Genomic DNA, 24,831 nt, shown 5'->3' with positions numbered 1-24,831 from the left:
CAGTAGCGTCCAACTCTGTAGAAATGCAGGTGCAGTTCGGCTTATTTCAAGTGTATCAACTATTTCTGTGAACTCTTGTTCTCTCAGCAGCTACATGACAATGAATGTTACGAATGTGATATTGTTGACAAAAATGAGAGGCGAAAACATTACCTGTAGCTGAAGCCTGGCTGTTACTTTGTTATGTAGCCTGCTAATGATCAGTTGCTACAGTTATAAGGAAAGTGTTGCAGGCCTTACTGGTTTACACTCCAACCTATCAGCTTATATTCTAGACAGGAAAATTCCAAAGGTCAAGTGCTGATAGGCCACTTAATGGACACTCCCTTGGCTCATAGCTATAGGCCAGCGATCTGGAAACTACAGACATGGAGGTCACTGGTCAGAGAGTCCTGGTTGAAATTGCAGAAAAGGACAATTTGGTGTCAGCATGGTCTGTGTGATTAGTGGGGGCATTTTGTGGAAGGAAGAGACTGAGGAAGCAGCAGCAGAATGCTATCACACAATATCTGTATCACTGATGGTGTACTAAGGACACAGTATTACTAAAGGTTTTATGGCGTCAAGTGAAATTTTTAGGGAGAAAAGTGTATCTGTAATATATTTGAGGATTTGTAAACCAGGTCTTCCACGGTTAGGTGGATCCTCTACTGCAGCGTTTTCCAAACTTGGGTCTCCGGCTCTTTTTGGACTACAACTTCCAACATCCCTAGTTAGCAGGACCAGTGGTCAGGAATGATGGGAACTGTAGTCCAGAAACAGCCGGAGACCAAAGTTTGGGAAACAATGCTCTACTGTCTAGGGAGGGTTTGTGTATGGTACAAATGGGCAACTCTGCCTCTACTGCTATTTTCCGCTCCAAAGAAGAAAATGTTTCAGGGAATTGTTTGGGCACCAGTTCATAAAGGCACCCCAAATCTTCCACTGTGAGAATTATTTCTCTCAACTCCTTCCGACAATTAGTTGGAACATGCATTTCATGTACACAACTGAACTTCTAAGAATGTTGTGGAAACCAAAAGCCGACAGGGGTGACGACGGGAGGCCTGAAAAGCCAAGAAATGGATAAAATTATTACACTGGGGGGTGGGGTGTGTGTGTGTGTGTGTGTGTGAAGACGTCGTCAGGATTGCTCAGTGAAGAGCAGACTGCATGCCCCGTCATACTCTGTGGCAGGTTCAGCAGCTGCTATGGGCACATCTTTTTGAAAAAAAAAACCAAAGAAAGGAGAAAGGAGCTAGAAACAGCGAGCTCTGTTAGAGGAAGTTCCCACAGCTTCTGCCTATATAAGACTTGACCTTTCTGTAGCACTCTCATTCCGCATTTGTAATATCACATTGCACCAGCCTTCTGGGCAAACCTGAGTGCATAGGAGCCAAAACCCTTTGTGCTACACCCTTCAGGCCAGTTTATTTGGCTGAACAGCTTTATTTGGCTCTATTAAATCCAACCACATTGGGGCTGATCCAAGCAGTGAGTTATTTGTTTTGAGAAGCTCATCATAATAAGCCTTTAAGGTATAATCTACAGCTGTCCTCCCCCCCCCCCTCTTTGCCCTTTGGGAAAGAAGTTAGGGTGCCTTCTGTTTTATATATAAGTTATGCTTACTATCCTCCCTTCGCCAAATGGTCCGAGGGCAGGGTTACAGAAAACAGCACAATTTATAATTCATTATGCTTCCCAGGGGTCCTAACATTTGGGATGCTGCTTCAGCAGCAGCAGCATTCTAGGACATAGTGGAGGCTCTGGGTCAGCCCTCGTTATTGCGGTGCAGCCCCTCTGAAGAAGCACTGGGTTGATGGGGCTGTGTCCTTTCATCAATCAGGCCTTGCCATCAATCAGGAGAAACAGGACCATGATATTCCAAAGAGGCTCTGAAATAATAGGTCTTCATTTTAAAATACTCAAGCCAATTCCAAAAACTGATATTTCTGACGGCGGATGGTACTTGTCCATCACTGAAGAATAGCAGGTTGAGGGAGAAAGATAAATGGAAGATGAAATGGGATGGGGCAGAGAAGAGAAATAAGCAAACCCAAATGTATTGTTAACAAGGCATGCAGCAAAACAGTTTTCAATCAGAGTGCAATAGCTGGTCACGCGGGTGGCGCTGTGGGTCAAACCACAGAGCCTAGGGCTTGCTGATCTGAAGGTTGGTGATTCAAATCCCTGCGACGGGGTGAGCTCCTGTTGCTCGGTCCCTGCTCCTGCTAACCTAGCAGTTCGAAAGCATGTCAAAGTGCAAGTAGATAAATAGGTACCACTCCGGCGGAAAGGTAAACGGCGTTTCCGTGTGCTGCTCTGGTTCGCCAGAAGCGGCTTAGTCATGCTGGCCACATGACCCGGAAGCTGTACGCCGGCTCCCTTGGCCAATAAAGCGAGATGAGCGCCGCAACCCCAGAGTCGGCCACGACTGGACCCCTTTACCTTTACTAGCATTGCAAAAGCCACTTCTCATACAAAATCTACACTGCAGCACACATGCAGGCTTTCCATACATGGATTATACTTTTTACCCAAGCTGGGAATAATATATGAAGCATGGCAAGAGGCACGAGAAGAGGTAGAAGCACAATGCTTAGGGTTGCCATGTCAAAAACTTCAGAAATGGAGTCCTCTCTTCTCTGTATGTGCAGTAAATCCCAAACAAGGGAACAAGGAGGGGAAAGGGATTGCAGGGACTGCATCTGTCCCAGAAAGTCTCCACAGAGTTCTATGGAAGGGATGGGGAAACCTGCGGCCTCACAGGTGCTCCAGCTCCCATCGGCCCCAGACAACATGGCTGATGGTCAGGGATGATGGCGGGGAGCAGGCCACAAGCACTTGTGAGGGCACAGGTTAGCCATACCTGTTCTATTGCAACCGAATGTACTGAGCTGGAATAAGGTGAATAAGCAGGTCATGGTTGTCCAGGGTGTGGTTTTTTTAATCACTCTGAGGAAAAACAATTTTTTTCTCCAAGGCCAGGGAAGGAGGAATTAATTAGTTCCTAATTTAAAGCATAAATACATTTCATTACCTTCTGGTACCACAATTTTCCTATTAATGGCAATAAAAAAAGGTTTACTCTTCCTCCTTGAGGTCTGACTTAATTCACTATTACTTGGCAATACAGTAGCATTTGTACTGTCTTCAAAGTCAGATTACAATAAATGAATATTGACACCCCAAACAATGATTCTGGCTTTCTTCTGACTCTGCCTTTTTTCTTTTGGGAAAACATTCCCACACGCCTTTCCATCCACGTTTTCTTTTCTGGCTTCTGCACTAAAAATGCTTTCATCCCAAGCAACAACTATTAATTAGGAGCAAATCCCATTTTACATGGCGCTTGCTTCTAAGAAGCAGAGGATCGACGGCAACAGCCTGCCAATTCCAAGAACTTTTCTGAAACAGCCATTAACTGGGTCAGGAGTAGCCTTCCAACTTTTCACATACTGAAATATTTACACGTCACTTAACTCAGCTGCTGTAAAATGTTCCAGGCCACTGGGACAGTTTCTGCTCCAGGATGCCAAGTAGCATGACCCTTAAGGCTGCGGCTGAAACTAACTTTAAAACAAGAAAGACTAAATATTTCAACAGCTTCCATTGCTATGTTTTCAGCTTAACCAGTAAGAACTTTGCACAACCCTATCCTTCGCCGCCTATCCAAAATTCAGGTTGCCCTATGAAATTGACGATTTCAAATTTAGTTTGAACAGACATGTCTGATGCCATTCTGAAATAAGGAACAGACCCAAAAATAAGGAGAAGTGCTTGAAATAATCATCATATTGTAGTTCTAGGCAGAACATTGCATAGCACAAGGGGTGAAAATGAATCTGATACTGAACCATGGGGCCATTTTACACACGACAATAAAATTTATATGCTGTGGAAACACATGGGCCTATCAGCCACATTTCCCTCCAACAATATTTGGAACATAGGAAGCTTTCCCTTAAGCCAAGTCAGACCCGTAGTCTTTGTAGCTTAGTATTGCTTACAGTGACTGGAATCTCTCTCCGGGATTTCAGAGAAAGGTCTTTCCCAACCCTACCCAGAGAGGCCAGTGACTGAATGCAATACCTCTTGCATGCAAACCACACTGAGATTTGTCCCTTCCCCCTAGGGAAGTTGCAATGTGAGCTGCAATTCCCTGAACTGCCTAGAACAGTGATGGCCAAACTTGGCCCTCCAGCTGTTTTGGAACTACAACTCCCACCATCCCTAGCTAACAGGACCAGTGGTCAGGGATGATGGGAACTGTAGTCCCAAAACAGCTGGAGGGCCAAGTTTGGCCATCACTGGCCTAGAAGGATGCACCCCTCACGATTACATGCAAGTACCGGTACATCTTGCATGTTAAAAAGGAAAGAGCTACAAATACACCTACCAGTTACCACACCCAGACCAAATTTTATCAGCTTCTCTGCAAGAATATCATGTGGAAGACAGCCAAGCAGTTAGCTCTTGGCTACAGTGCTCAGAAAATACTGTTTCAACAAGTAAATCATCTAGTGTAGACATTTATAAGATTTTACATGCCTACACATTTAGGAGGTAGGAGCAAAGAGAGCCCATATCATTATAATGAGTGTTTTGTTCAACATCGTGGGTATGTGGGGGAGGCCATTATGTTGAAGTCACAGCATACCAAGTCCAGAGTTCTCAATCCACTCATTTTCAGCAGTTCAGCATGGACTGTTTTGCAAGGCAGTTGATTTTTGTGCTCTTTCCATTCACACTCTTTAACAGCTTTATCACCATCAGAGAAGGGGGTGCCAGAAAGGGGTGCTATTGCTTAATTATCTTCATTACATACAAACCCAGATACTGTGTACACTAGAAATAATTTGTGGCTGTTAGGAAAACATATGCTCGTGTTCCATTGTCTCCTTTTTTTGAAAATGCACGAACAAGCTCCAATTGCAGAAAATTAGAACAGGAGAGGTGAAAATGGTGAATGTCACATTTTGTTTCCTATTTATCTATCAGGGCTATAATCCTATTCACGTTTATCTGTAAGTAAGCTCCACTATACCCAGGAAGACTTGCTTATGAGTAAATATGGGATTGCAGGGCCAGCAGTGTTCTAGGAGGTTGCTCCTATCAATTTCCCATCCGTCTTTCACTTCTTTTTCTATTCTGTGCTGTCTGTGTCACGGCAAGGTTTTGTAACGCTATGGAATCCTCAGTGGGGGAAGTGGGTGTGCATTCATAGATTTAACATATTACAATTTTTTTAATATTAATTCACTGGTCTTCAACTGGTAGGTCAGGATACACTGCTAAGCCATGGCCTGATCTAAGGTGGGTTGCAAGAGGAGCGCCACAACAATGCAAATGTACTGTTTGGGAAAAGATTCAGAAAGCCCCCCCCCCCATGCATGTCTAGGTTAAAACCAAACAGTTTGGGGTTAAAACTGGGTGGTCCTGGGTATAAGAAGGTTGAAGACTGCTCTACTATACACTCTCACATTCCAAATCATTCTGTAACCTACGGTGAATTTAGCACACATCTTAAGAGCCCTGGGAGGCATGGAAAGCTGTAGTGAGAAAGGCTTCGGGTAGACTAAACTGTTCAGCTGGATGGGATAGGCTGCCACGATGTAGCTACAGAAGAAGGCCAGAGAAGATGCAATGAACAAGAGGGTCAAATGGTGGGCATCCCTCACACATACACAAGACAGTGAACTGAACCTCCAAAGGAGACCAAGCGGAAACAGCTGCTTTTTACCGTGCAGAGATATAAAATGCAAGGCCAACAACAACATGCAGAAGCAAATTCTAATAATACACTAAAGGTTACTTAAAAGAACAAAATAACAACAACAACATAGCCAGCTGAGTAAAGTTAAGACTGATTGCAGATATTATAGCAGCTGGAAACCAAAGAGGGGTTCTCTCACACATGCAAACAGTTAGCAAAGGAATAATATTTAAGACACTTATGTAAAACTAAAATAAAGGGAGTAAAGCAGAATGAATGCTCATACCCAAAATGAACTTAAAAATCATGGAAAGCCAGGCTGACTTTGCTTTCCACCCACCCGCACACCTGATTTGTGGCTCAAGAAGATGCTCTCCTCCCTGCCTCTGCCCATATTCCCAACCAAAAACTCCAAATGAAGTTTATACAATATACATGCCAAAAACGAATGACCTCGGTAAATGCATTTCCTTATCCTGGCCATTCCCTAGATCTCTGACCTAAAAAAAAAAAGGAAAATAGTATCTGTTATTTTGACAGAAATCTAGCTGCCAAGCTTGCTCGCAGTAAAGGGTTTGTTTTTTTTTTTTGTTTCGTAGAAGAGATTAAACATTACAGCTCATTTGCAGAGGGTTCAGCAGGACCTGACATGCAGATCTGATGCAACTCACACATGCCATCTCCCTGTCTATATAGCAGCCCAGAAAAACTGTCAGGGCAGTATGGGTGGCACACCCCAAACAGAAGGTGGTTGTGCAACGCTCGTCCCATGTACTCCTTCCTGTTCACAGGCATTGCTTCCCATTGCTCAAGTTTAACACTGAAGCAGTATATTGAAACTGCAAGAGCCTCCTCTGGTCGTATGTCCCATTATATTCAATACAAATGTGGGAGCACCACCGCCGAGATGAAAACTCTTGTAATGTGTGCTAAATTTAATCAGGGACAGCATGCACGTCGTTCTCCTCTATTGTCAGCTGCCTCACTCTACCCAATAGTAGGGCTGGCCCCGTGTATCATACAGGTAATCTCTCTCCCACCCCTCCCAGCAAGATTTCCCTTTCTCTTTGTTCCCATGCTGTTGTCTACACATTGGACTCAGTGCAAGAGCCTTCCTGGTGTGTTATTTGAGTGAACGGGCAACACAGATTATAAGGGGCAATACATCTGGACATTTAGTTCTGCCCCTGAGGTTGCACAGTTACTCAATATCCCCTTCCTGGGGTGAAGGATAGCTTCTGAAGTAGTGAAATATTTCGAATCCTCAAACAGGGCCCTAAACCACACAGCGAGCCTACAGGAATAGAAAATGCTCGTCAGTTCAGAAATTACTCAACATGTAATGGGTAAGAGGGAGATGAGCCACATGGCCTCACAGCTCTGAGTAATGTGTGAAGAGAATCTGATTCAGGTCTGCTCATAATACAGCTCCCCACCCCCCTTTTAAAGGATGTGCTTGCAACAGTGTGTGCACTGATATACAGAACTACTAGAAAATATGACTGACTGCTGCTAAAGTCTGAGGCATTTTGTGTTCCATGTGGTTTGGTTCATTCACTGTTGGTGTGGCGTGGACTATTACTTAGGAGTCTGCTGTGCATTTTTGACCATTAGATACAGAAGTCTCCCATTTTTTTCAACTCTTCTACTGAATCTCAGATTATTCTTTGCACACAACATTTCAACTTACTGTTAAAATTCCTATCAGTCACTCTCAGAAGTCTTCACACACACATTGAATATCTAAACATATTGGTATTATTCTGCCATCTTGATGACAAATCCAATTCATGTTCTGGCCTGCTTGCTGTATATTTACACGGAAGACTGAAGTTCAAGGCTAACCAGGCCCCAGATGTTCTACAGATAGGATACGCCATTATAAGTGCCTCTACCCAAACTTTCTTGGTTTATTGGTTCTAATTTTTTTCAACTCACAAAGTACACTACAGTGTGTTGCTCTGGCAACTAAGGATGTTGCACTTGGTACACAACGCATTTGGCTTTAATTTGAATTCTTTATCAGCAAACAATTGCAGCATGCACTTATACTACTTTAAAATATTTATATTGATTATGAAATCACTTTAAAGCCACAGTGGAAGATTTCCTCTTACGAAATACAGTGGTATTCCTTCCTGCCCATTAGAGTGGCGGCACCTTCTTCTACCTAATCTCCTATCTAATTTGTCTAAATAAGATGTAACTTGTTGTGATTAGGAAGACTGTCAAACAATTTCTTGTGGATGGATAGACTCCAATTAGGATGCAAGACCACAACGATTAAAGAAGCCCCTATAATCTCATTTTATCTTAAGCACAGAGGTATGCACAGCTCCTGCTTTGGTCAATATTGTTGCTTTTTTTACACCCATCAGATGAATGTACTTCCAAACCTCTTAAGTTTGAAAAGCAAAGGCAAATCCCTTATCTTTTTATCGTGAGCCAAGTAAGAATGTTGCAAACTTGTGTATTTGTCTGCCTTATTTTCCAGCCTTTGATGTCTAAAATAGGACAGTGTGAAACTGCAGGAATGTGTGTGTATGTGTGTGTGTTTCAAACTTTCAACTATGCTTTAATTTGCGTCCTGGTTTTCTGAAATAAATATTTCCCCCCAGTATTTATTTTTTAATTTGGCCCAGAGTTATTCAGAACTCAGATTCCTGCAAAGTCTTCTGTTGCTTGTATATATTTGCCTTTTGAGCTACCGTATTTTTCGCTCTATAAGACGCACCAGACCATAAGTCGCACCTAGTTTTTGGAAGAAGAAAACAAGAAAAAAAAAACATATTCGGAATCTCAGAAGCCAGGACAGCAAGCGGGATCACTGAGCAGCGATCTCGCTTGCTGCCCTGGCTTATGGGATAGCTGTGCGCAGCCTCTCCCGGGCAGGGGATGAAGGCTCCCCCTGCCCGGGAGAGGCTGCGTGCGGCTAAGGCTCCCCCAAGAACTGCGCTCCCTTTACCTTTTCCCTCCTCAGGGAAAAGCCCCAAAGAGCCCCACACATGCTCCATGTGGCTCTTTAAAGGGAGCGCTGAGCAGAGCCTCCTGCCTGCATTTGCTCCATAAGACGCACACACATTTCCCCATACTTTATAGGAGGGGGAAGTGTGTCTTATAGAGCAAAAAATACAGTACTTATGTATTATTTCCAATAGGACAGAGAAAAAGGGTCGCAGCTCAAGTCGTTTGGAAAGCCATGTAGAATAACTGAGGAACATGTGCATAGAACCCTAGCGTTATTTCTTAAAGCTACTTTAATTAAAATAAAGTATATTATAACTGGAGTGAAGCAGTTAGAACTGAGTGGTCAAGTAAATTTGGTTACTCATACTCTTGTGGTTTTAAAGTCACGTGATAGTGGTTCTATGACTGGAGAGTCTGTTGGTCAGCCAGAATGGTCCCCAACACCATCATAGTCATTTGAAGTTACAACGTGGGGGAGAATGGGTTTTCCTCAGTACAATTCATTAGTAAGGAAGTTTCAAATGTTCCAACTCCCATTAGCCCCCAGCCAGGATGGTCAATGGTCAGTGATGGATGGAGTTTTAATCCAGCAAAATCTGAATAACCACAGGTTTCCTACCCTGCCTCTATTGACCAGGAAGGTGCCCGTTTTTTCTAGACAACAAAGTATTCTGTTTGTTAGATATCAGAGATCACAGAATTGTAGAGTTGGAAGGGACCACAAGGGCCATCTAGCAGCCCAACCCCCTGTGATGCAGGAATCTTTTGCCCAACATGGGGCTTGGACACAAGACCCTGAGATTAAGAGTCTTCTGCTCTACCGACTGAACTATCCCACGTTTTGGTAGGCTTCCTGTAAGACTGATAGGCCTCATTATTCTAATTATGAGTAATACGTAATATTTTAGCTGGAACTACCTGCCCTAGATAGTGCACTCTGGGGGAATTAATGCACTTCCCCTATGAAAAAAGCTACTTAGTTTTCAGACATGAATGCCGCAGCACTAATGAATTCAGAGATCACAAAGAAGAACGTTCAGCCAAAATTAGTAGGCACCTGAAGGTTCCATGTCCCATGTGTAGAAATCAATCAATAGTTCTCCCTCCCGTTGCGTTTTAGAGTTTGCTTTTTTCTTTACTGTTGGAAGGAGGGGAGGAAAGCATTCCACCCCATTAATATTCTTTCACAATTTTTTTCTTTCGCTTTTTCTCTGTAGTATGGAAGATGACAACTGGAGGAAGACTTTGGACTACATCAATCAAAGCAAGCAAGCACATGTAAAATCAATACGCCAACAGAGATTTGCAATTAGCAATAAGCTGCTAGAGTGAAGATCATTTGTTGTCCTGCACATTTGTTCGATTGCAAACAGGCAGGATACTGAAAAATCCAGAATTAACTTAAAACATACAATACTCATTGAAGTTTAATTGATGGGTTTCTGCATGCACAAGCCTTTTTGCATCGGTAAAGAATTTATAGCTCAGCCACCAGGGGTAGCCAACATTACCTTACTAATACGGTCAACCTGAGCAAGAGATAAATGACATCTTGCCAGCAGAAATTAACTCTACTGAGGGTTAAGCTCCCTCACTTCTCATTGCCTCATATGCCCTAAAGGTATATATATTTTTGACTCAAGATGAAGTATTATTAAATATCAGAAACTTAAAAGCTTGCCGAATAACAACAAAATAATTGATCTTTCAATCCAGTAATGAAAAACAATTCCAATTACTACAAATTAACACCCATAATACATTACAACTTCCCAGAACATTCAAAATCTTCTTTCTTAAAGCATTAATATTTTCTGCAAGCTAGTTTTCAGATGGAATTCTATATACCAGAAACCCAAACTGGTTTCAGTGGGAGTAAGTGAACAGAGCAGAATGCATGGCTTTCATTTATAGCCTTTGCAAAATTAAGCAAGATCATAGGGATATTAAAAACACATTAAGCAGACACTAACTCTACTTACCTGGGAGTAAATTGAATTGAATTCAATGCAACTTGCTCCCAAGCACACATGCTTACAAATGCACATTCACCTGGGAGTAAGCCTCATTGAACTTATTTGGTCTTATTCCTGAGTGGACATGCATAGAACTGCACTATTACAAAGAGTTTTTCAAAGTATTCCAAAATTAGAAAATTACAACAGGATTTAATGGGGGTGGGGGGGGGGAAGGATGGGCAATGTAACTACTGATTCTCTCCCAAAATAGGTAGGATTTGTTGGGCTATAATCAGCAAGCGTTTCCCTTGCTGGAAAGAACTGACGCTAAACTATTTTCTCCTTTAACTGACTTTGCTTTGGGATAAATCATCTTATTTCAGCAAGTAAATTACAAACCCATAAGCAATGCTCTGAGATCTTCTGTCACATTAAACTCAAATGGTTACTTTCTTGCAGTTAAAAACAATTTTCAAAGTACTGGAAATGCTCACCAGCATCACATTAACAGGGATCAAATACTTCTAACTAGCATTTCTGCCTCTGCCAGAAAAGAAATGTGACGCAAACTAATTTCTTTCTTATAGCTCAGGTCTACTTCTCTGGAACATTCCCTTTCCCCGGAATCATGTACCCCTTGATAGAAGAGGACTCCGCCATTCTTAAATTTGCTTGTATGAGATGCACAGAAGCACCACAACCACTAAGTGCAAAAGGCAACTGACATGCTGAATTATCAACACACTAAAATTGAGACTCTCAGGGTCCTCTTCATGTCTCTCCTGCAAAAGAATTGTTTAGTGCCAGTTATACTATACAAAACTCACACGTGACAGGGATCCTTCCCCGGAAGACTTCACAATCTACATCAAGACTGGAACTAGACCAAGATCTGAGAATTTATGAGGAACAGGCGCCATGAGGAGGGACATCCAGACAACTGAGGGGCAGGTGGGAGAAGCCTAGGTTGGATTTTCCCTGATAAAAGGAGGATGTTGACTACTCAGTCAGTTAAAGCCTTTTTTGGATGGGCTTGCACCCAGACAGTCTGGAGCTTGCAAAAGCACATATATATGTGTGTGTGCAACAGGCATGGGTCAGTCATACAAGCCAGAAAGCGTTTCTCAAAGACCAACAGGCAGGGCACTTCAAAGTCATAGCAGATTAACTGTTGTCACGGCTTTTCTTTTTTAGTGGCAGCAGGAAGCACTGACGGGACATTGGCAAGAACCCATGCAAGGCAAGCTTTATCACAATAATGGTTTACAGGACATTCCCTGTGCTCCCAACACTATAGCAGCTTAATTTCAAACACTGGAAGGTTCGAGCTCAAGATGGCGCCTTAACTTGCAGAATGTGTTGCTAATGTAAGGACTGGACTAGTGCCTTTCATTGCAAGAAGCATTTGCACTGCCTGACATGCCCAATGGAAGCTTTTCTGTTGCTGCTGCCAATATTTCATGAACACATATTATGGATAACAATGCTATAAACACAGACATGCCAGCAGGCTCCACTGACCTGAGCAGGACTTAATACTGAGTAAAATTACTCAATTACTGATGGGTTTTTTCTTTTTTTTAATGATGTAAAGCGCTGTGGCACTTTTGTGTGTGTGTGTAAGTAAAAAGCTGCATAGAAATCATTTAAAACAAACAAAGAAACAAACAAACAAACAAGTCTTGATGGCTGTGATCCCAAGTACAGATATGTTAAAACAGTTTCCACTGAAATTAGTGCTACTTATAAGAAGCAGATGAGTTTAGATATATCCTCAAGAGAGATGCAAAGTCATCTAGCTGTTATGCAAACTCACGAGGAGAGGAGAGTGTTATTTCAGATACTGACAGGTTACATTTTGCTGCTTATTCTGTCGTTAAATCTGTTTGTATGGAAAGTTGTTTGAAAAGGACAAGTGGATTATTTTACACGTCATTCCCTAAGAAACTCCAAATGTCAAAGATCTTTTCAGAAGCTCAAGTATGTTGTCTCCATAAACTATCTAGCCAATTCAACCAGAAACAGTTTACAAGGGTTCATTGAAATTTCCTTCACAAACCCTAGATTTATAACTGTCTCTCTTATCAATATACACATCTGGAAGAAGTCAAGATCTGTGTTTTAAGGGGGGGGCAAGAGGTTTTGACAAGACAGTTTGGAGAACAGCAGCTAGGAGTCTTTGTTTTGAAGTTAGTAGCAGCTTAATATTTATGCATTTGTACATTGACCAGTCAAATATTAACTACCCTTAACACAAGCCTTGTGGGTACTGAATAACTTTAACGCTAGTATTCTTTTGCGGCATGGGACAGCTTGCATGCTCATAGTCACAAAAATACCACACATTTCTATTTCCTACAGCCCAAAGCAAAGGACTGTCACCTTTCAGAAAGCAGGGGATGGGGGAGGGGTAGAGAAAGTACCCCAAGTACTGGCGTCTATAAGGGGTGGGGAACCTATATGCCTCTCCAACTCGCTCCAGCCAGCACGTTCAAGGGTCAGGAGTGATGGGAGTTGTAGTCCCAATAACATCGGGAGGGCCACAGGTTTCCCCCACCACCCCGATGTATGTAGGACGAAGTTGGAAGAGCCGTTCATCTCCCTAGTGAACCAAGTCTCTCTCAGGAAAGAGAGAAATGTAGGAGTTTGCCTCAACAACCACGAATCACAAAGCGGCAGCCAAAAACACCACAGCGTTGTTGCAAAATGAATTGAAACCAAGCACACACCGGGGTGGGGGTGGAATAAAAGCTGCTGCCGGGAATCCTAGAAGGCAGCCTGAGAAGGGTGTAAAGCTCTTTTCTCCCCGAACTGGTCACATTAATTCAAGTTGGCCCAGAGGCTTGTGAGAACACACCTCGCTCCATAGCGGTCAACCCCGCCTCGTCTTACGAGTCTGCGCATCTCTCTTTTTTTGCGCGAGGATACCTGCAAAAATGCAATGCCTCGGGTTCGAGTCCCGTGACATGGCTGCAAAACCAAGGAAAGTTCCCCATTCGGTTCAAAGAGTCGCCTTGGCGAGGGAGAGGCTGCTCCAGAAAACAACCGAGCCGAGAGAGGACGAAGACCCCGCCAGCCCGCTCCCAAGCCCCCTTACCGGACTCGCGGCTGCTGCGCGCTCTTCTTCCTCGCTCTTCGCAAGGCGCGGTGGGGCCCCGAGACCGACCGGGAAGGTGGGAGTTGCTTGCGACGGGCGAGTCCGCCTTTCGCTGGCTGGCTGGCTTCTGCTCCCTCGCAGCTGCAGCCGCGCCTCGGCGTCGGCGAGGAAGGGAGCCTGCGAGGGAGAGCGGGAAGGGCGAGGAGGCAGCGGCGGCAGCAGCAGATGCAGCCTGAAAGGAAACGAGCGGCCCAAGTGAAGGGAGGGGAGGAGGAAGCGGAGGAAGATAGAGAGAAAGAAAAGTGCGTCTGAGAGACCGAAGTTGCCAGGCGCGTAAAAAGGGCCGTGCGCCCAGCAGCGCTCACTTCCCCATAGCGCGCACAGCCAAGCACTACCGCGCGCCGAGCCCTCGGGAGCTGCTCGCAGCCTCCGCGCTGGTTTACGCCCGACGGGGAAAAGAAGCCGCGCTCATATTGGATTAGGGGGCGGACCACGCGCGCCCCGGGAGGGGTAGCGGCTTAGCAAGGCGGCTCTCGGCTCCCGCGCGCCCGCTCCGCGTCGCCTTCTCCTCACCTGCCCTCCGTGTCTCCTCCGCCGCGGGAGGGCTCGCCTGCAGGGACGGGGCAGCGCGGCTCTGCCAAGCGGCCGGGTTGGGGCTCGGAGCGAGTTGGCGCCTCCCGCTGCTGCGCCGCGCTTGGTATCGCCCTCCACGCCCCGCAGATACCACGCTGCCCAGCCCGACGGCGGGGAGGAAGTTGCGAGGAAGTCCCGAGAAAAACAAAAGTGACTCGCTGCCGCCGCTCGAGTGTAGGGCGGAGGGGAGTTGGTGCGCCGCCGCTGCCCGCGTGGGAAAGCAAATGTGCAAGGAAGCGGGCGGAGGGGGCGGCAGCGTGAGCTCGGCTCGCGCCCAGGAAGAAGCCCGGCTGCTTTCGACTCCGTGCAGAGGCAGCTGCGTTGCCTCGGAGTCCCAGCGCAAACGGCTGTAGCTTCCTCGCTCGTTAAGGTTGCCAGCTGGATAGCTCAGTAGGCTAGACAGAGCACAGCACAGTGCTGATAACGCCGAGGTTGCAGGTTTGATCTCGTATTATGGGATAGCCGCTTACTCCTGCATTGCAGGAGTTCGACTGGATGATCCTTTGGGTTCCCTTCCACTGTTCTATGATTCTATATCAGTCCATGCCCTGTTACCCCTGAATCCTTATTAATGATGCTTCTTTATTGAGCTGTGCCCGTTCAGTGTAAGGACGACGGTTTCAAGTTAACATTCTGCAAGGCAAATTAAAACAGAAACGCTTCTGCAGTACAGCGGTTAGCCTTTCTATTGCAGCTCACGTGCAACATCACACCCTCAGTTGTTGATAAGGATGGGAAATCTGTTGTCGTCATTCCTTCCCCTTCTCTCCATGTTTTTAACTCTCCACTCGCATCACATCCAGCTACTATGGCCAGAGGTCAAGAATGATGGGAGCTGTAGTAGTCTAATACCATCTGCAGGGCACCAGGTTGAGGAAGGTACCACAGGCAATGACACATATCGTGGATGAGGATTGTTCCCCATCCCTGGTTTACATGTTTGCTTCCCACTCCACTCCACCGTGTTTCACGGTGAAAAAAAGAAGCAGCCAAACAACAAAAGGGAAATGATAAGTTATGCGAGGGCAGCGTGTCCTGTTTTGCTACCTGAAGAAAATCAGGGAAAGTGCCATGCCTTGCTCAACCTCCGCCCAAACCTCCATTACCTGGGTTGCACAGTGGTGGCAACAGGTTCTGGTGAGATCCTGTGGAGTGCATAAGATCTAATGAAATTTCAGGGAGATCTTGCAAGATCTCACACTGAAAGCCACTGGTGCCACTGTCGCTTCTCTGCCAGCAACAGGGCAGATTGCATGCCACCTCTTGCGGTTTCGCTGCCTGAAGCAGCTGCCTCCATCCACTTCATGGGCGAGTTGGCCCTGAAATCATTAAGTGGAAAGACATCAGGAAACACAAGACTAGCATGGTGGGTAGTCTTGGAACGCTGGGGTTTACAGGGTGTTTATTGTGGGGTGTGGGTTCTTCCTGCATACACATTTTATTTTATATATTTTTGCAGAATCATGGAATTGGAAGGGACCCTGAGGGTCATCTAGTCCAATACTCTGCGATACAGGGATCGTGTCCACAGCCATCTCTGGGTGGACTCCAACCACTGGTTAACAGTCAGATGCACTGACCTATTTTGCCACTGTAGCAATATTTCTGCCCACCCAGCTTAATCCCTAGACGAACAACTTTCCTGGGGAAAATCTCATAAATTAAAAAAACCCCAAACCTGTTGCCAACCACTTGCCTGTGGTATCCAGACTTCCCTTAAAATATTAAGCTTCTGTCCAAAAGCTCTCTTAAGTTTAGCTGAGGATCAGAACTCAGATCTCCCTAGTTGTTAAGCAATATCCTATGTGGCTTCCAGAAGGGGGCTTAATATTGTAAAGGGTTGGTCAGCTATTGAAAATGGGTGGTTGGCAACAGGTCTTTTTCTCAACTTAGGGTGCTTCCAGACTGTCACTCGTTTTGAGTGGGATTTGGTAATATACTGGCAGAGTCAGGTTCTGCTGTTGTAGCTGATTGGGAGGTCTCGCACAACAAACTCGCTTTCTCAACAGATCAGACTTGTTATAACTGCACTAGAAAGTGTGAGGTAATACCTGCTTTGACACATTATCCTGCAAACGAATCGGAAGGAATTAAATAGCCACAGCATTTAAGCTCCCTGCAAACAAATCAGAATGAATAAACAGATTACCTGGAAGCACCCCTAACTGTATTTTTCCTGGAAAGGGTAAATCTGGATTAAATTATGGGGGCGGGCAGGCTGGCAATTTGATGCTAAGAACACTGAATCAAAGAATAGACACCTTACCATCTGACTGCATAAATCAGAGATCTGCGCTAGCTGACAGTTTGGACCAAATTTAAGGTGTTACTATTAGTATATAAAAGCTCTCAACAGCTTGGAACTAGTTTACTTGAAGGATCATCTTACTGTTTAGATAAATATATAGATATAGATGATACAGATATAGATATAGATCTGCTTGACGAGTTCAGTCACTGGAGCCAGCATATATTTAGGCACCAGGCAAAAATGTTTCTCTTATCACCCTCTTATCACCACATTGAAGGTGCCGTGAGGCTGCAGAGCACCCCCCAAGCATCACCCTTTGGAAATGTCCATCCAGGTAGGACTGCAACCTCCACAAAGCGGTGCCAACCACCCCTAAGGACACTTCAGGCAATTGTATCAAAAGCTGCTGAGAGGTCAAGGAGAATTAACAGTGACACATTTCCTCTGTCTCCCGCTCACATACTAGCAGACACAGGTGGTGCTGTGGGTTAAACCACTGAGCCTCTTGGGCTTGCCAATTGGAAGGTTCGTGGTTCGAATCCTGGCAACAGAGTGAGCTCCCATTTCTCTGTCCCAGCTTCTGCCAACCTAGCAGTTCAATGGCATGTCAGTTCAAGTAGATAAATAAGAACCGCTGCAGCAGGAAGGTAAACAGTGTTTCTGTGCGCTCTGGCTTCCATCATGGTGTACCGTTGCACCAGAAGCGGTTTAGTCATACTGGCCACATGACCTGGAAAGCTGTCTGTGGACAAATGCCGGCTCCCTTGGCCTGAAAGCGAGATAAGCGGCACAACCTCATAGTCGCCTTTGAATGGACTGAACCGTCCAGGGTCATTTACCTTTTAGCTTTACCTACTAGCAAATCCACATTGCTTAATTAAAGTGGATTTGGTGCGCCGGTATAACAGACCCACTTCCCTCGCTCCCTGTCAAAATCAGACTTTTTGCAGTAAGGAAAGTGACGGGAAAGTGTGTGGTAACAATTGCTTGATACAATGTCTTATAGCTCCCCTACAAACAAATCAGAATAAATGTTCACTAAACAGGTAATATTGTCTAACCTTCCCACAAACTTGTGCAAATGATGAATGCTCAATAAACAGGTTGTCTACAAGCTAACTCAGCCTCATATACGCAGGCTTGTTGTGAAGGCCTGCATACCTCCTTGCCGAGCAGCCCTCAGTTGTGCTTTGGAATTGCAATAATCCTGTAAGGCGAGTCAGTAGCAGTCCTCTCTATACTTATCTATGAAGCAGCACTCAGAAGGAAATATGGTATGATTTGTGCCCCTTCACCCTGCACACATTGCTGGCTTTCCTCTCTGGCAGCACAACCTACAATTTATTATAGCTGTTGTATGGACAGAAAGATAACATGAGGAGACTTTGCACAGGTCTGCGGGGCTTCAGGTGCACCTTGAAAGGCATGAAATCATCTAATGAAACTTCTGTCAGAAACAAATTTTATATAAAACCTGACATTTGTTAGGACCACCTCTCGGAAGGGGATGTTTGCTTTCAGTTGTTTATATGCACCCCAATAACCCCAGTCTCAGAAAATTTTCTTGTGCAAAAACTTTTTGTACAAATCCTATACTAGTGGCACTCAGAGTAGACCCAACAAAGTTAATAGGCACAACTAAGGTTAATGCAATTCTTAAAAAAATAGCTGAATGCAACCCTTAATTGAAAAGTGTCTTCTTGCAAATTACGGTAATGCCCTCTTGCAAAATAATTTAGCACGTGGAGCATACATGCGACTATCAAAGAATCACTGGAGAGAATAATTTTCAAACTACACAAGCCAAACATCTGCACTATCCCTCATTTTCTAAAATTAGAGCAATCTAAACTGTTGTATATAATCAAGAGCACTCAGTACTAATATTGTGATTATTTGGCAGAAGTAGCTATAGCTAAGAGCTGATCCTAGGAATTATGCCAAGACTAATCTTGAAAAGGAGAACTGTTTGGCTGTATACCATCAAGAGCCAGGGCAGAGGAACAGGGAAAATGGAGGTTATAGAGCCTGGTTTGATTTTAATGAATTTCTAGGTTCTTTATTGTGTAACCATTAGATTTTTATTTTTTTTGAAAGTGTATAAAAGAGAGATACCAGAAATGAAGCCTAATCCTATGAAGTAAGCTCCACTGAACCCATTAGGCTTATTTTAGGGCTTATTTTAAAATAAGTATACACCAAATTGGAGGAAAGTCAGGTATTTAAAAGGGAAGATCATTATATAACCTTATTGTAGTAGCTACAGAGAAAAAGAAACTGGCCACCTTCTCTAAGTTTTGTTCCAATACCTTCTTGTTATATTTCTTCTAGAGTTGTGAGTTGAAGCTGTTGGCAAGCCAGGATAAGATCGGACAGATTAGCCAGCAGGGACCTCTCCATGAATGGCTGTTTGCCCGTGTGTTTCCCAACAATGGTAATATTAATAGAATTTTGTTGTATGAACAAATGAGGTTGGATTTAATCACTAGAAGAGCATGCTTTTCGGTTAAAGGCTCTTGGATCTATTGCTTGTTCTTCTTGTTATTAGTAATGTAAAATGAATGTCTTTTGGCTTTTCCTTCTTGTTTGTTTGATCCTGCATGTCATTTTCTGAATTCTTACAGAACACACACACTGGCTAGTTGATGTGGGCAAGGAAAAGGGATTTCTTCTTGAATCCATAGATGGTGATCCATCACACCCACATGCTGCATGCATTGATCATGTGTCAACCACTGTTTCCATGGTAAACACTAAAGTATATGTGTTCATGGGGGTGACACATGGCGTGAACTACAGATATAGAAGAGTTACACACAATCCAGTTTCTGTTTAAGCATTGCTATACAGATTGCAGGAAATAATGTTTTGGGGAGTCCCTCTAATTCCAAATCTCTATAGCGTCCTGCCCCTTTTACAGTGGTACCTTGGGTTAGATGCTTAATTCGTTCTGGAGGTACGTTCTTAACCTGAAACTGCTCTTAACCTGAAGCACCACTTTAGCTAATGGGGCCTCCTGCTGCCACTGCGTGGCCAGAGCACGATTTCTGTTCTCATCCTGAAGCAAAGTTCTTAACCCGAGGTACTATTTCTGGGTTAGCAGAGTCTGTAACCTGAAGCGTATGTAACCTGAAGCGTATGTAACCCGAGGTACCACTGTATTTGACTAACCAGCTAATTCATTTGCAAACTGAAGGAGTCACTATGGTTTAACTGAGTCAGCCACCTCTTCGTGTGCACTGGTCCATTGACTCCACGCATGTGAACCAACTGGTCCTCCTATATTCACCAAAATAATTACAGTGCAGCAGTCATCCTAGGCAGGCTTCATGTAAATGAGAGAGCCAAGCTGCTCTTTAAGAAATGTGCAGTATACGTAAAAACATACATGTATTTTCAAGCACATGTATTGTACATTATTTGGCAACTGGTGTAGATTGTGGTTTCCTGCCAAATGTACAGTTAGCAGAAGACCTGGGTTTTGACCTCAAAAAGAATGAAATGGGTTTTTTTGGGGGGGGGGGGTTGCCACTTTTTAATCACATCTTCACTACTACCGTCTGATCAAATTCTGCAATGATCATTCTTCCTACTTTCAGATTGCTCATGCAAAATTCTTAAAGGAAGATACTCTGGGGTATTTCAAATGCATGCCAAGTAGCATCACCAGCTGAGGTAATCAACCCACTTTTAGTGCAATGAAGTCAAAAGCATTCATCTTTAATGGTGGTGTTTGGGGAAATCTCAAGGAAGTCTGTCCTAAAAGCACCATTTTCTTCTGCAGGACAATAATTTCCTGGAATAATAGAACTAGATGAGTATTCAGTGTAAATTAACAAAATGCCTGACATTTGTTGCTGGCAGATGCTGATACTTGAACCTTTGCCCATTTCAGTTCGGCTCTTCAGCACTTCCTGATCCCTCCGGATTGCTAACCTGGGCTTAGAGTATACATAAATAGGTCTTTGAGATGCTAGTTGAATATGTGGATTTTTTGATCAGACAGCAAAGGTTAGTTTAGTGCAAGAAGAATTGGTGTCTAGCTGTAGTTTATCAGTTAAGCTAAAGGCAGGCGGGATTTCTGAATAGTCATTTGTTTGACAGCAGATGAGAAACAGCTAGTGGGATTTTCATTTTTATTTCCCTTCAGCTCAAAATTTCCATCTGCAAGCAGAGACAAGCATGTTGTTTGGATGTAAATTCCACTGAAATGAATGGGGCTTGCTTACAACTGAATATGTTTAAGATCTGGTTACAGGAGCAGATGTGTTGTGTTTATTTCTCCTCCCCCAGAAAACCAGCTGCTTCTCACGGCAAGTTAAATATGCATGATAGTGAATTAGTTAACAGTAGAGTCTCAATGGGTCTTATTATCGTATCATACCTGAAGCACATCTCTACAAACTCCCACAGATTCTGTGAGATTCACCAAATGTTAACAGATCCATGTTAAGCTGTAATGTTTTTAGTTAACTCCACATTATCCACAGCGTAAAAGATTGTCAGTCAGAAAATACAGTGTTCGTGGTAATGCTTTATAGTCCACAGTTGCCTTCCTGAGAATGTCTGCCTGCCTCATTTCCCTCCCCAAGTTCTCAGAATAGCCACCGTTGTGTATTTTTTCATGCACCCAGCATGACACACGTGAGATACAGACTTGCACAGCTAGACAAAGAAAATAGGTTGCATTTCAGTCCTGACTTTTGTGTGAAAGTGCCCTGGGGGACACTGTCATGCGGAAGTATGAATATATGATAAGACCAAGCCATAAAGTTGCTCACAAAAAAGAAAAAGAAAAATGCTTTTTCAGTTCAGTGATAAGAAATTGTGACAGTATTGAAAATAGAAAGTATGCCCATCCCTAAGGGCTTTTGTAAGATAACACAACAAACACATTCTGATAAAAACCATCAGTGCTGAGTAATGCTTGACGTTGCCATTCCAATTCACTCATAAACTGGTCTGGAAACAAAATAGCATGGCTGGGCTCCATTCTCCAATTTGTAGGTATAAACTTGGGCTAACCTGAAATCATGAGTATCTGCAGGGGGAATGGGCAACAGAGGGCAACTGCCCTGCCTCACTGGAATAATATATAAACACAGAGATACACTACAGTTGCCAGATTTTTTTCAATGAATCTGGGGACATGTTTTTTAAAAAATTTTTGAAGCTGAGTAGCAAAAGGGGGTCAGTAGTGGGGATAGTGAGGCAAAAGACCCTGGGCCCAAGCACACATGCATATTGTATAAAGGTGCAAAGCCCTTCTTTGCACCCTCTGAAACATAAATGCACAGAGTTTTTAAAAAACTGGGAAACAGCCACCCGCCCACAACCCGCGAGCCTGCCCTGTTCAGTCAAAATGAAGGGGGTAGGGGGCAGGAGATCTGTACTGCCAGACGTCCCCAGTTCCCCTTAGGCAGTGGCAGCGGCAGTCAGCAGCCCAGAGTCAACCTGGTAGTGCAGTTGGCTCTGACTGGCTTCAGGAACTACTCGCTGCCATGGTGTCCGCCATTTTTCCTCGCCAGAAGCTCCGGCAAGGAAAAATGGTGGGCACCACAGCAGCGAGCAGCTCCTGAAGCCAGTCAGAGCCAACTGCGCTACCAGGTTGGCTCTGGGCTCCTGAGGCTGCCGCTGCCACGTTTCCCAGGGACAGATTTGCAAATACGGGGACTGTCCCCAGGAACTGGTGACATCTGCTAACCCTAAGATACACACACACACTCACACTCACAGCCAGCCAACAAGAGGTTTAGAGTGAGCTCTGTGACCACTTCTATTGAGAGTGGGTGCCAGATAGGCTCTTTGTACTTTTCTGGAGAAGGCCTTCCTGGGCCAGCAAGGAGCTGAGATGTAAGCCACTGCTTCTGATCTAATGATGCTGCTTCTGCAAATGTTCAAATGATATAAACAAAGGAGTTGTGCTGGCTCTTGGTGATCAGGTGAGGAGCTTCAAGCTGCTGCAGGACCAGCTCTGCTTTATGAGGGGTGGGTGAGTGGCGGCCAAGAGAAGAAGCCAAAAGTAACCCAGCAGGAAAGAAATCAAAAGTGCCGACGAGGCTCTCAGGAAATGGGTAGCAAAAATCCTTTTTGTTGAGCAGCAGAAGCTTATTGCTTCTGTTTTGAAAGAAAGGCACAAAGGTGATATGTATAAGGTTGCTAGAGAAAGCAAAGAAGCAGAACTGTTTTTATTTGCTTAGCTGTGGATGTTTTCAACTACTTCAGAACTCCTGCCTTCCAAATTATTTCTGTCAAGTTGCACGTCTGAAATGGCTGCCTCTGCCTGTTTTTTGTCCCAAGGTTTGAGTTTGTTGTTGTTGTTTAGTCGTTTAGTCGTGTCCGACTCTTCGTGACCCCATGGACCAGAGCACGCCAGGCACTTCTGTCTTCCACTGCCTCCCGCAGTTTGGTCAGACTCATGTCTGTAGCTTCAAAGACACTATCCAACCATCTCATCCTCTGTTGTCCCCTTCTCCTTGTGCCCTCCATCTTTCCCAACATCAGCGTCTTTTCCAGGGAGTCTTCTCTTCTCATGAGGTGGCCAAAGTATTGGAGCCTCAGCTTCACGATCTGTCCTTCCAGTGAGCACTCAGGGCTGATTTCCTTAAGAATGGATCGGTTTGTTCTTCTTGCAGTCCATGGGACTCTCAAGAGTCTCCTCCAGCACCATAATTCAAAAGCATCAATTCTTCGGCGATCTGCCTTCTTTATGCTCCAGCTCTCACTTCCACATATCACTACTGGGAAAACCATAGCTTTTACTATACGGACCTTTGTTGGCAAGGTGATGTCCCTACTTTTTAAGATGCTGTCTAGGTTTGTCATTGCTTTCCTCCCAAGAAGCAGGCGTCTCTTAATTTTGTGGCTGCTGTCACCATCTTGCAGTGATCATGGAGCCCAAGAAAGTAAAATCTCTCACTGCCTCCATTTCTTCTCCTTCTATTTGCCAGGAGGTGATGGGCCCAGTGGCCATGATCTTCGTTTTTTTGATGTTGTGCTTCAGGCCATATTTTGCGCTCTCCTCTTGGGTGCCTTTTCCAGAGTAATGTTCGTAGGAGGCAGCTTCCTCTTTCTTTCTCTTCTAAATCATTTCATAAAAAGATGCCACCAGGGGGGTGGGGGGAAGATACCAGTTTTGGCCCCTTCTCCCTGAAATGGCTGTTCCTATTTCTGGAGGCCTGGAGGCCATGCCTACTTGGAGGGGTAACAGGAATCCATAACTAGCAGAAACCCAGTGCAGATATGTGAGGTGGATGGAGGGGAGTAAACATCCTTAGCTTCCAACATTGGTTGTTGTTGTTTTTACGAGCTGAGTGACAAAATGCCTGGGATTTTTTGAGACCTGTTTATATGCTTTATGGCAATGGCTGCTGGGCTTTATAGGGCAACTTAGCTTTTACAACATTTCTATGTGTGGCTCCTGAAGCATGGAGAAGAAAATAAAGAGTATGGCTAGATGCTGCTGTCCATCTCCAGCTCCCTCCTCCTCCTCTAACTGTCCTCCAACTGTCACCCCAAGGGTTTTCTGAGGGGATGGAGAAGAAGCATTTGCAGTGATCTTTCTCATTTTAACTTGTAACTTTTTTTTTTAAAAAAAGTGTTTCTTGTCATAATAACCTTATGTTAACTACTTTGTGAGGTTTGCCTGCAAAGTAGCTTGTGAATACCATAAACAATTGAACGTGTAATGGAAAGTTAGGAGATATGAAGAGCCAAATATGTGAGGGCAGAGGAAATGCAAGGTACACAGAGATTAGGAAATTGATCTGAGGGTTGTGTGAGATCTACCGGTTGTAGGCTGTGCCAATCTTTTTTCCGTTTTGACTTTCACTTCAAACGTGGCATATTTGATGCAGCCCAACAAATTATGAGAAGAAATCCACAGCACTGAACATTTGCTTTGTTCCAATTCCAGTTGGTGCCCTTTTGCTTCCTTGGATCCTGCCATTTTTCATCTTCTTTTCCCTCATTGATAGTTGTGGACCTTCTGGTCCATGACTTCAACAAGCCAGACAAAGCATTGTGACATCATCAGCAAAATAATTTGATTTCCTCCAGCCCAGAGGTGGATTTAGGGGCTCATGATTGGTTCACCCACACTGAGTGGCACCAAGGCGAGACGGCGCCGCATGGGGTGCAGTGTTACATATAGTTTCATATAGTAGTTTCATATAGTTGGAGATACGGCATCCCTTACAGCCTAATAAAAAGGTAGAAAAGAATAAAGAAT

At 44.3% G+C, this 24,831-nt stretch overlaps 1 protein-coding gene and 1 long non-coding RNA gene across 2 annotated transcripts in view; one reads left to right on the top strand and one right to left on the bottom strand.

The window, feature by feature from the left end:
- The window catches only part of HPCAL1 (hippocalcin like 1), a 72,325-nt gene extending 57,820 nt beyond the window's left edge, over window positions 1-14,505 (bottom strand). The window contains exons 1-2 of the mRNA XM_083730889.1: window positions 14,291-14,505; window positions 13,718-13,949 (exon numbers count right to left, since the gene is read on the bottom strand). The gene's annotated coding sequence lies outside the window, so the exon portion shown is untranslated. The remainder of the gene's footprint in view (window positions 1-13,717; window positions 13,950-14,290) is intronic.
- Window positions 14,506-14,647: 142 nt separating this feature from the next.
- LOC310840729 lies at window positions 14,648-21,115 on the top strand. Its single transcript, XR_014562054.1, has 3 exons — window positions 14,648-19,035; window positions 20,201-20,276; window positions 20,752-21,115. It is a non-coding gene; the product is annotated as an uncharacterized lncRNA (long non-coding RNA).
- The last annotated feature ends 3,716 nt before the right edge of the window (window positions 21,116-24,831 follow it).

The sequence above is a fragment of the Podarcis gaigeae genome, assembly GCF_964106915.1.
Source record: "Podarcis gaigeae genome assembly, chromosome: 3".
Lineage (NCBI taxonomy): Eukaryota > Metazoa > Chordata > Lepidosauria > Squamata > Lacertidae > Podarcis > Podarcis gaigeae.
Note: the sequence above shows the minus strand (reverse complement) of the source record. Positions and strands in the feature narration are given on the sequence as shown.